The sequence below is a fragment of the Miscanthus floridulus genome, chromosome 10 (genome assembly GCF_019320115.1).
Source record: "Miscanthus floridulus cultivar M001 chromosome 10, ASM1932011v1, whole genome shotgun sequence".
Lineage (NCBI taxonomy): Eukaryota > Viridiplantae > Streptophyta > Magnoliopsida > Poales > Poaceae > Miscanthus > Miscanthus floridulus.
The window spans coordinates 32369314-32379573 of NC_089589.1; the positions used below are offsets into that span (position 1 = coordinate 32369314).

The 10260-nt window shown below is 46.1% G+C and overlaps 1 long non-coding RNA gene across 1 annotated transcript; it reads right to left on the reverse strand.

Annotated features, from left to right (window-relative positions):
* Positions 1 to 3991: 3991 nt before the first annotated feature.
* Positions 3992 to 7028, reverse strand: LOC136489964 (uncharacterized). Its single transcript, XR_010767451.1, has 2 exons — positions 6848 to 7028; positions 3992 to 5278 (listed from the first exon to the last, which is right to left on the reverse strand). It is a non-coding gene; the product is annotated as an uncharacterized lncRNA (long non-coding RNA).
* Between the last annotated feature and the right edge of the window lie 3232 nt (positions 7029 to 10260).

Here is a 10260-nt window from a genome sequence, read left to right on the forward strand (position 1 = left end):
ACGCGATCGACGCCGATGCGCGCCGCGGCGATGGAGTCCCACGCCTCCTTGGCGGAGGCCTTGTCCGTGAGTGGAGCTCCCATCTCCGTCGACACTCCGACGATGATGGCCTCGAGTGCGCACCGGTCATCGTGGTACGGGAGATCGCCATACTCGATGGCGTCCCAGAGCTGGCGTGCCTGTATCTTGACCTTCATCAGCAAGCTCCACTCGTTGTAGTTGGTCTTGGTGAGCATCGGCCACGGCGTGCCCACACCGGAGTCCTTGTACACCGTCTGGACGGCCTCCGCGACGGCGCTTTGGCAACGGTGAAGGAATACGGCGCCGCGCCGGGCTCCATGATCCTCTTGGCTGCCACTCCATCTCCGCGCACAGCGCGGCGGCTGCGTTCGTCGCAGCCTGGGCTGCTATCGCTGCCTGCCTAGCCGCCTCGATCGCCTGCGCGGCGGCGCCCTCTGCCGCGGCCAAGCGCTGAGCGTGATCGGCATCCGGATCGGGGTTGATCACCGCCCCTTTGCCGGCGTTGGCGACTGCGGCGACTGCACGGAGAGCACGCTCGCTAGAGGTGGACATGGCTTAGCTATAACCAAACCTAGGCTTTGATACCAATTGTTCGCCAGGTAACCAAGAACACAAGTGGAATTTGATCTGCCGGAGGGCAGCTTGGCCATGGGCCGCTTCATTATATTAAATAGCAATAGCAAACTTAGGATACAAGAAGATATTGTCTTCCCAGTGAAGCAACTTAAATATTTGTCCTTAAGTTCAACTTAATATGACTTTGTTTTTATCTAAGTGCTTGCTTTACGGCCAAAGAAAAATGTAGTCAAGGAGGAGGCCCACACCCTGTGCACTGCAAGAGCGAATTTGCTGAGATCTTGCACAATTGAACTAGAATGGTATTCATGTAATTTGATGGGAGAGGACAAAATGAACTAGAATGGCATTTGACCTTAATTAGTTAGCCGACCCAAAAAACACCATTGGTACCCACTTGCATCCCTGCCATCTATTATGCCTATGCAATTCTTGAAATGTGGTATAAAACAAGGAATTTTCAAGTTTAGGGCGCACTTAATTAATTGAACTCTCGGTCTCTTGTTTGATAAGATCTTTAGCAAGAAGATTGCCACTGTCCAAAACTTTGACAAATTTTCTACTAATTGCTTCAACTGACCTCTCAAACCGGTTTGCAACTTGGCTAAATGATTGTGAAGCTCCAATAATCCATAAAGACAGGCGATGATATTCTCCCAGTAAGGCCTGAAACTTTTTGAATGATCAAAATGTGATGTGGCCATTGTTCTGGACACTAAGACATTCCGAGTTTTCACACGCTGCATGGTGCTTCTGTAGTCACAACCAGTTTTCTCAATTCCTCATGCTGTATCGTATTTTTTTCCCGGTGTGTTGATGATTGTATTGTTCTTAGCCCTGCTGCGAATGTACCCAGCGTGGTCGCAAACATGCTTCGCTGCCCGTAGGCGTCAGCATGAGTGCAGGACTGTGGTGAGCTGATCATTGCTCGCATATGTGTCGTTGAGCTGATCAGTCAGTGTTTGATGTACTGAACCCAGCTCGATCTTTTGAGTTCTGATGCAGAATGCTTAGTGTCCGGCCGTCACTTGTACCGATACATAGTTGCGTATCTAGACACATAGTTACGCATCTAACATGGTAGATACATAGTTACTATCCAGAGATAGTAGGTAGATGCATAGCAATATTTATGTATTTAGAAAAACCAAAACGACTTCTACTTTATAACAGAGGGAGTGTGTTTTAACTGAGATGCGAACAAAGATAAAAGACTGCTGCTTTTATCCGATTTAGTTTATAACCATGTTTGTAGCAGCAATATCTAGTTTCTATAAATAGACAGATCGTTGAAGACTGTTTTCCATTCATTAATTAACATTTTATCACCTAAATAGTTCTCTGTACTCCTGCGCCTGGGCAAATAGAGGAACCTTCTGGTGAGCCAAACATCTGCCAAGCTGATGTGTCGCGAACAATTTTTTTGAAAAAAAAAAGTCAAGTTGAGATTGTCTGCCCTGGTTATGTGCCTTATACTCTGTAATATAGTGCATTCTAAACATTTTATAAGACAACTTAAGGGAATCCTCTAATGACACATGTACCCATAGATTAATACCAATTAAGATGTTTCTCCGCAAATTATGGTTTCATTTTTAATAAACTTTGCCAAATCTAGGCATTGACACCTGTAGAATGCACTATATTTCAGTACAAATTTTAGAAGTCACAATGCACTATATTCCAGGACGGATGGAGTATTGCTTAGGGTTAATTGGATCTGTGTCGTTTTTAAAGCACACCATTACTATTCAGGAAACTATACCACTGCCATTGCAACTATGTTTGAGATACGCCATTATATACGGTTGGAGACGACTTGGGCCACTATCAGGCGTATAGAGGGGTACCGTATATCCGTATGGACAAAGATTGCCCCCTATACTTCTCGCACACACTCACTGACACATGGGGCTCACTGGTCAGTCTTCCCCCTGTCTTCCTCCCTCTCTGTGTTCTCCATCTCAAGCGGCGGCGGCACAGTAGCCCCCTCCGTCTTCTCCATCTCCGACTTGGCGCCGGCCATGCCGACTTCAGCACGCCCCCGGCTCCACCCGCTCGCTCCGGCCACTTGGCAGCGGGGCACGACATGCCTGCCCACGCGCGCGCCTAGCGACAGTGTAGAAGCGGTGCGGTGGCCTGCCTGCCCACGTGCTTGCATCGCGGCAGTGCTGCAGCGGCACGGTGGCCCGCCCGTGCGCTTGCCCCGCAGCAGCGCCGTGACCTGCCCGCCCACGCGCTCACATTGTGACAGTGTAGCAGTGGCGCGGTGGCCCGCCCCGCGCGCTCGCCCAGCGGCTGCGCAGTGGCCCGCACGCGCGCTTGCCGGCCATGGGGGCTAGGGGCTGGGCTCGAGGTTGCTCGACCAGGGGACGGGGCTCCGGCTAGCCAGACCGGGGCAGGCAGCATGCAGCCGGCGGTGCGGCGCGCTGGGCGTGCCTGCGAACAGGATGCGGTGGAGGTGGGGTCGGGCAGCTGGTCGGCCGGGACGAGGTGGCTCGCGAGGCAGAGCGGAGGGGGCGGCCAGGAACAAGGAAGAAAGTGTTTGGGAGAGGGATGACAAGTGGGCCCAATACGTCATAGAGTGGGACAGAGGGAGACTAACATGGGCAAAAGTGTCCATACGAAAATACGTTAGATTTTGGATGCTTGAAAGTGGGCCCAATATGCCTTTCGGTGTACATAATGGCGTATTTCAAAGTAGGAAACAATTGTACCGACACTGACATAGTTTCTTGAATAGTAATGGTGTACTTAAAAACGGCGAAGTTATAATGGCATAGATCCAATTAACCCTATTGCTTAACTGGATTAGTAGCTCTGTCTGAATATTGGTGCTGTTTTTGTTTTCCTGAGTTACAAGGACTAGTCACTGATGTGTAGCAACTAGCAAGGAAGCGCCAGTAAAGTAATATCTGCTGAATGGTAGAATCTAGAGAGAAAGTGAATATCATCGGGTGCTGTTCTCAAGTTAGTGATTACACAAACACTAATGTGCTTCAGCACGAACCTAAGTGGAGTGGGAGAAGCTTAGCAACTGTTAAGACAAAACCCCAGCCATACAGACCTGAATATAAATTCCAATCCCCCAATTCTCTAATTCCCAATCTACTTCTCCAGTTCCAGTAGATAGCTAGCACACATCCTTAATGAAATCACTAAAAGTCTACACTAGCACTTGGCTGCAGATTGGTATAGACAAAAAAGACAGCAATCTGTAAATTAACCGTTGAACCTATTCGGTCTGTACCAAGCCAGCCCTTTGACCAAAGAATAAAAAACATTAGTATAACGAATTAGAAAGCCTATCTCCATTCCCTATTCGTTTCGACTAGTTCTGCACTCTCAATTCCACCGAAAACTTCAAAGCATCACACTGAAATCAATAACTCCCTGCATGAAATGGAACTTTGTATTGCCGTACATGGTTGCCAACTTGGATCTGATGTTTAATGAGCAATGGCACCCATGTTCCAACGAACATGGGACCTAGTTAGCAAACAAATTTGAACCTACATCACTACAACAGATACAATACTGATTTTGAGTATTAACACAGCAAAGCATAAAAACTGATTGGTGCACAATAAAGAAGCTTCACAGGTGAATAGTCTGCTGCTTCCTCAGCCACATTGCCAGCATTGATATTTGCACAAATTTGACTGCATGTTTTCATTACATCTTCCGATTCTTTTCTTAGCTTGCAACCAATTAAAAGAATCAGGTTTCCTGTGAAACAGATGACCCAGGCTTCTGTCAATATATTCTTGAGAATTTGAGATTAAACATCATCTGAAGGCTAAAATTAATTCATTTATGGAACTAGTGTTGGGCTATGATGCATTTAAGTCTCACATATCTCAGGAGTCAGGCCTATCTGCTCCAAACACAGGTCTCATCCAGTCAGGGTGACACGAACACACTGAGTGGCATCTCTCCTGAATACTAACAGTATCCCAACGCTATTCCATTGTGCTTTTCAAAGACTAAGGCTCAAGACCCTGGTTTTGGTTTTTGCAAAGACATATTCACAGATTCACTAACAGTATTCCATGCTATTCCATTGTGCTTTTCTTCTTCGCAAGTCTAGGGCTTAGCTGATCACACATTTTTTTCAACATGGCCCTTAGCACATATCCACAATAGTGCACCACAAAATTCTCATCAAGTGACATATGTCAGCATATACTACTAGTTAAAAAAAGGGCAGACCCAGTGCCGGAGGCTCCCACATGAGTGGGGTCTGAGGAAGGGAAAAACCGAGACAAGCCTTCCCCCCGCAAAATCTGCGGAGAGGCTGCTTCGAACCCGCGACCTGGTGACTCAGTGAGACAGCTCTCACCACTGCACCAGGCCTGCCCTTCAGCATATACTACTAGTTAAATAGAAGAAAAAAAACTAAATATTTTATCATACGTGCATAATAGCGAGTGTTACAACACCACACTTACACATAAAGCAAGCTTAGAGTGTCAAGACTAAACTAAAATTGCTAGGTCTGCTTGTCACGTTTATGTTTATCAGCTAATTCCTTCAGCTTATGGGTTCCCAGCAGATTCAACACGCACATTGGCAAAAGAAGCAGGAGCCATACCATCAGTGGACCCACCTCATCAAGGCCAGGTAATTTTGTGTAAAACAGATAGACGTATAAGACGATTTGTAGCAATACATAAGGATTCTGAAAAACATCCACAGAAATAAAAAATGTTAGTTATGAATTTTGTAACACTACAGTTGCATTTGCCATAATTATCATAAAGGAGAATATTACATATCAGTAATTCTATTGCTAGCATATAGTGATATTACTGTAACAAAAAGAGTCCCACTGAAATTTTCGGAAGGATAGATAGTCTACGCATTATCAGTATAATGGTTGAGGAGCTTATAAAAACAGAAGCATTGGAACCAATGGGAGAGCTTGAACCAAGCAGCAGGAGAGGGGGCGGGGGGGGGGGGGGGGGGGGGGGGGGGGGGGGGGCACTTTGGCCTGAATAAAGTTCTGCCTCTGATTGAAACTGGGCGGTATTTGCAACTTCGACCAGATGATACATAGCTAATTCATTAAATAGTCATACAAGTCAAGCTATCAAACAACGAAAAAAATGCATGCACAAATACTTGGGCTTCCACAATCCCATGAGTAAGAAAACTCAGTCTGCCCCTAACCCTGCTACCTGTTCTCCCCAACAAATGTCCTTAAGTAATTGATTTACCACCACATACCTCTGGACTTATTAACTGAAATGTGAACAAAGCAGTAAAGCAGAGAAGACACTAGATGCCATTTTTGCTAGAAGTTAGGAATATTGTGCGGCAAACTATCCTAACGTTATCCTGTGTAATGCAAGTTCTTGAAATTTGGCTATCACAGGAGTTTTAACACTAGCACAGAAGATGTAAAGATTTTTATCACAGCAGCTTCGAAACTATTTTATATGGCTGAACTTCCCATAATTTTGAGAACTTTGTAAGCATTTTCGGGCTCTTCTAGAACCATATCAATCAACCAATTTTTCTTGAGTGACATACAAGCTCCAAACTGGCTGCAGCAGGTACAGTTCACTGACTTCATTCTTCACTCCGCTGCACATTACTGAACTCAACGAAGCCCAAGTTAATCAAACCAGCAATCGGAGGAATCCTACCAAAGTTAGCACCAAGCATGCAGAGCTCGAATGAAGTGACATTGCAGCTGGTGGTTCTGGTGGAAGGACAAAACTGGAGGGAGCTGATTACAACAGCAACAGGCATGGCGGCATGGGTAGCAGGAACACCGAGTATCACACCTATAACAGCCATCGCGGCAGGCGGTAACAGTGAAGAGTAGCGGCTGTGGTGGTTTATTTGGATCCTCTGAATTATCTGCCCACTCACTCATTTACAGAGCCGTGCAGTGACCGATTCATGACAACGCCTACTGGGTTTGGGCAGCCAGAGCCGGCACCGTTAACTTTCTCGATGCACATCCTCACCGAGGCATGCCCCTCCGCCGCTGTGCCGCTCCCGGCCACAACGGCGACCCCAGTCCCCAAGTGCTGAGTTGGAAACCCCTATAGATGCGCGAAAACTAATGAATCCCCAACACAACTTCCCGCCAGATAATAAAAGAAAAGCATGAATCTTCGGATGACGGCACACGGCGAGGCAATTCTGGACAGATTTTTCGATTTTCTTTCTTCCTCGAACTACAGATAAAAGGGCATAAGGCACCTGTGTTCAGCAACAAGCAGGAGTACGTGCTTACCTTGAAGAATCCGGACCAATCGAATCGTCCTCCGTTCTCCCTGCGTTCTTCTGGCACGCCGGCGCCGCCTTCCGCCTTCGTCACTTCCATCCCCTCCGCCCCGATTTTGCTCCCGGTGCTAGGAATGCCATCTACCAAGAAGTCAACGGGGCAGACGTGGGCTCTCTGGGCTGGGTACAGAAGTCGGACAGGTGGGCTGGCCTGGCCCAACGGGCGTAAAGACAAGCACTATATATATTCTCTACTTATATTAGTATAGTATATACAAAATACCACATAAAATGATTAGAATAAATAAAAAGAAGATGGAAAATATTTTATTGTAATTTTTTTTAAAAGGAGAAAAAATAAAATAGAAAAAAGATATATTTATACCTACTTAAAACATGTATCTGAGATGGGCCTTCGTGACCGTGGGGTAGTTGGAGGCTATACCTACTTAAAACATATATCCGAGATGGGCCTTCGTGGCCGTGGGGTAGTTGGAGGCCTATCTTTTATGCTAAACGGGCCAAATCAACTGTTGGGCCGCATTATCATGGAAAAATATAAGTAAGAGCCAGTAAGAGCGGGGGACGACACCTCCAAACCCCTGATTGTCCATCAACCGAAAAGCCACAAAGGCCTCTCCCATGCTACAACCTAAGGCCATGTTCAGTTAGGACAGGGTTGGTCGGGATTGTGCTCGGACCGTGTATCACGTGAGACTTGTGAGACTTCCTCACGTAAGTTCTCACAATGCTCGTCATGCTTGTTTCAAATCTTATAGTTTTTCGGGAAACTCCTACTTAGCAGGTGAAATTATATCTGCTCGATGTTCTTAAACTGCTTTTTATTTTGCAATCAACACATGGGTAGTGTATGTATCCTTGACCCCATACATTATTTGTCGCATAAACAACCTTCACAAAAGAGTCAATGCCTTCCACAAACGTAGCAGACATAGTTGTCGACGGCAGAAAGTGGCAGGTAGCCGTTGACACACACAGCAAGACGAGCGAAACCGCACGGAGCAGATCCCGAGCTCTCTCCGGACTTAGGAAGGGCGCCGGACCGGATGGTCGTGACCGAGGGCGTGCTAGTCAATTTGACACTACAATTGACAAGGAGAGAAAATTGATCAGTAATTTAAGGTGAAACATGCCAGTGTTTGTCCAGATAGTTCCAAATATACGGCCAAGTGGCCAGCACTATAAGGCTATCGACTAGAGAGTCGATATCCAGCATGTTCATGATGTAATTAAACAAAACGAGCATATCGACAATTATTATTTACTCGGTTGCATGAATCTAACTAGCTGATGATCATGAAAACATGCGGCAGATGTAAGGATAGGCATATAAGCATACATGTGAGAGACATACTAGCTATTAACCAGGACAAAAACAAGTAAAAGCATATATATAGCCAGTGCATCCTCAACAAAGCAGGCTATCGGCTAAAACAACCGATTCTAGTGATCGTGTCGTGTGGCAGAACCGCCCAAAATAACACACTTACGGAGGCGCTCGTCTTCCACTAGACACTAAGCACCCCGAAAGCAAGCTACATCGGGCGGTATCTGTCGGGCATATCCCAAGGGAGAGACCGAAAGACCCACATTTTCCCCAAGGATCCAATAATGAGAACTAGTTACAATACTTGATCCATTACATGCATCCAGAGTTCTTAAAAATTATATTATTACATTTCCAAAGTCAGAGTACAGAATCTTAAACAGCGAAATTAAAAAAAATAAACATCTAGCGATAGAGAACAAGGATCCGTCTATGCCCACCAGAAGAATCCTCCACACAATGGTACTCCTCATGCATTATCTACAACATGGGTAAATAAACCCTGAGTACACAATGTACTCACAAGACTTATTCGACTAGTGGGAACAGCTTCCCGACTCCAATGGATATGCAAAGCTTTTATGGTTTGCTGGTTTCCTTCTTTGCAGAAAGCAATACTAATAGTGAGTCCTTATTTATGTTATTATTAATAGCCATATTAATTTCTTATCTATCCATTCTATGTAAGCACCTGTTCTACTTTCAAGCAAGAGTTGAGCAATCAGTTCCATTTCATCACCTTTCAGCTTTCAGTTCTTACTACGATGCTAGACTAGGTGGCAATTCGCGAATCAATGTCCCCAGCTGGATACCCCGAAAACACATGCCTCGCTTGTACCCTAGGCACAAGGAGGACCAACCCATCACCCTCCTGTCAAGGGGTCTAGGTCCCCGTCCAAACTTGGACTCCAAGCCCCCGCTTCTAAGTCCTGGACTTAGTGCGGTGCAAGGACCTGCACCATCCCTGCCTCCAATCAGTCAGTTCAGAAAGAGCCAGAACACACGACAAGAGAGCAACAAGTCTTCTCTACACCCATACCCAAGTATGTGCTCGGGATAATAAATCTGTGACTTGCCTAGCTTCCATTGCAACGGCCGGTCCTTAACCGACACAGACAGGGAGAAAGTGTAACCAAGCTATGCCCTGTTGGCCACATGACACAACCTGTTACACCCACCAGTACCCAAACCATATCCCTTCCCGGTCACTATTTTTCCTTTCCATCATTTATCATGAGTGATCATAATTATCACCTATCGTGAGTAATGGTAGGCTACTCATGCTACCGAAATCCTGAGCATAGCAGCTACTCGACCTATACTAGTACGACTCATAGGTAGATCTATTTATGCAGGTAGTTTCCATAAAATGCCTGTAACATAAATGCACAACATATATATATATATATATATTCAGTGATCATAAAATATGGGTTATACACCGGGGCTTGCCTTGGGCAGGCGGTGGGTCAACAAAGTCAGCACCAAAAGGCTTTGGGGCTCCCTCCTGCATGAGGATCTCCTCATACTCCTCAATGACTTCCTCGTAATCCTGTTCGTCCACGGGCATGAACTCTACCAACTCGTGATTGAAGGAACCATGACGCCTAAGAGGGGGGGGGGGTGAATTAGGCAACTTAAAAAATCTAACTCTAAACTATGGCCTCTTTTCTAACCTTAACAAAACCTATGCAAGAGACAAACTATCTAAATGTGCAACTATGGTTTTGCTAGTGTGTTGCTATCTCTACCGCAAAAGGAGTAATGCAATCAATGTAAATGCGGAAGCTAAAGAGCAAGGTAGAGATATGCAAACTCTCGTCGATGACTCCGGTATTTTTACCGAGGTATCAAGAAGCGCGCAAGCTTCCCCCTAGTCCTTGTTGGAGCCCCTTGTAAGGAATCCCTCGTAAGGGCCAAGCTCCCGGTCAGGTAACTTCGTGGATAGCCTCAGGCCTTCCCCACATGCAAGTGGGTCTCTGACGTGCCTTCCGGCAAGCCTCTCCCGAATGCTCCCCGCCGTCTTCACTATCAAGCTTCCGACCAAAATGCCGCGGGCCTTGTTCCCTCTGGTA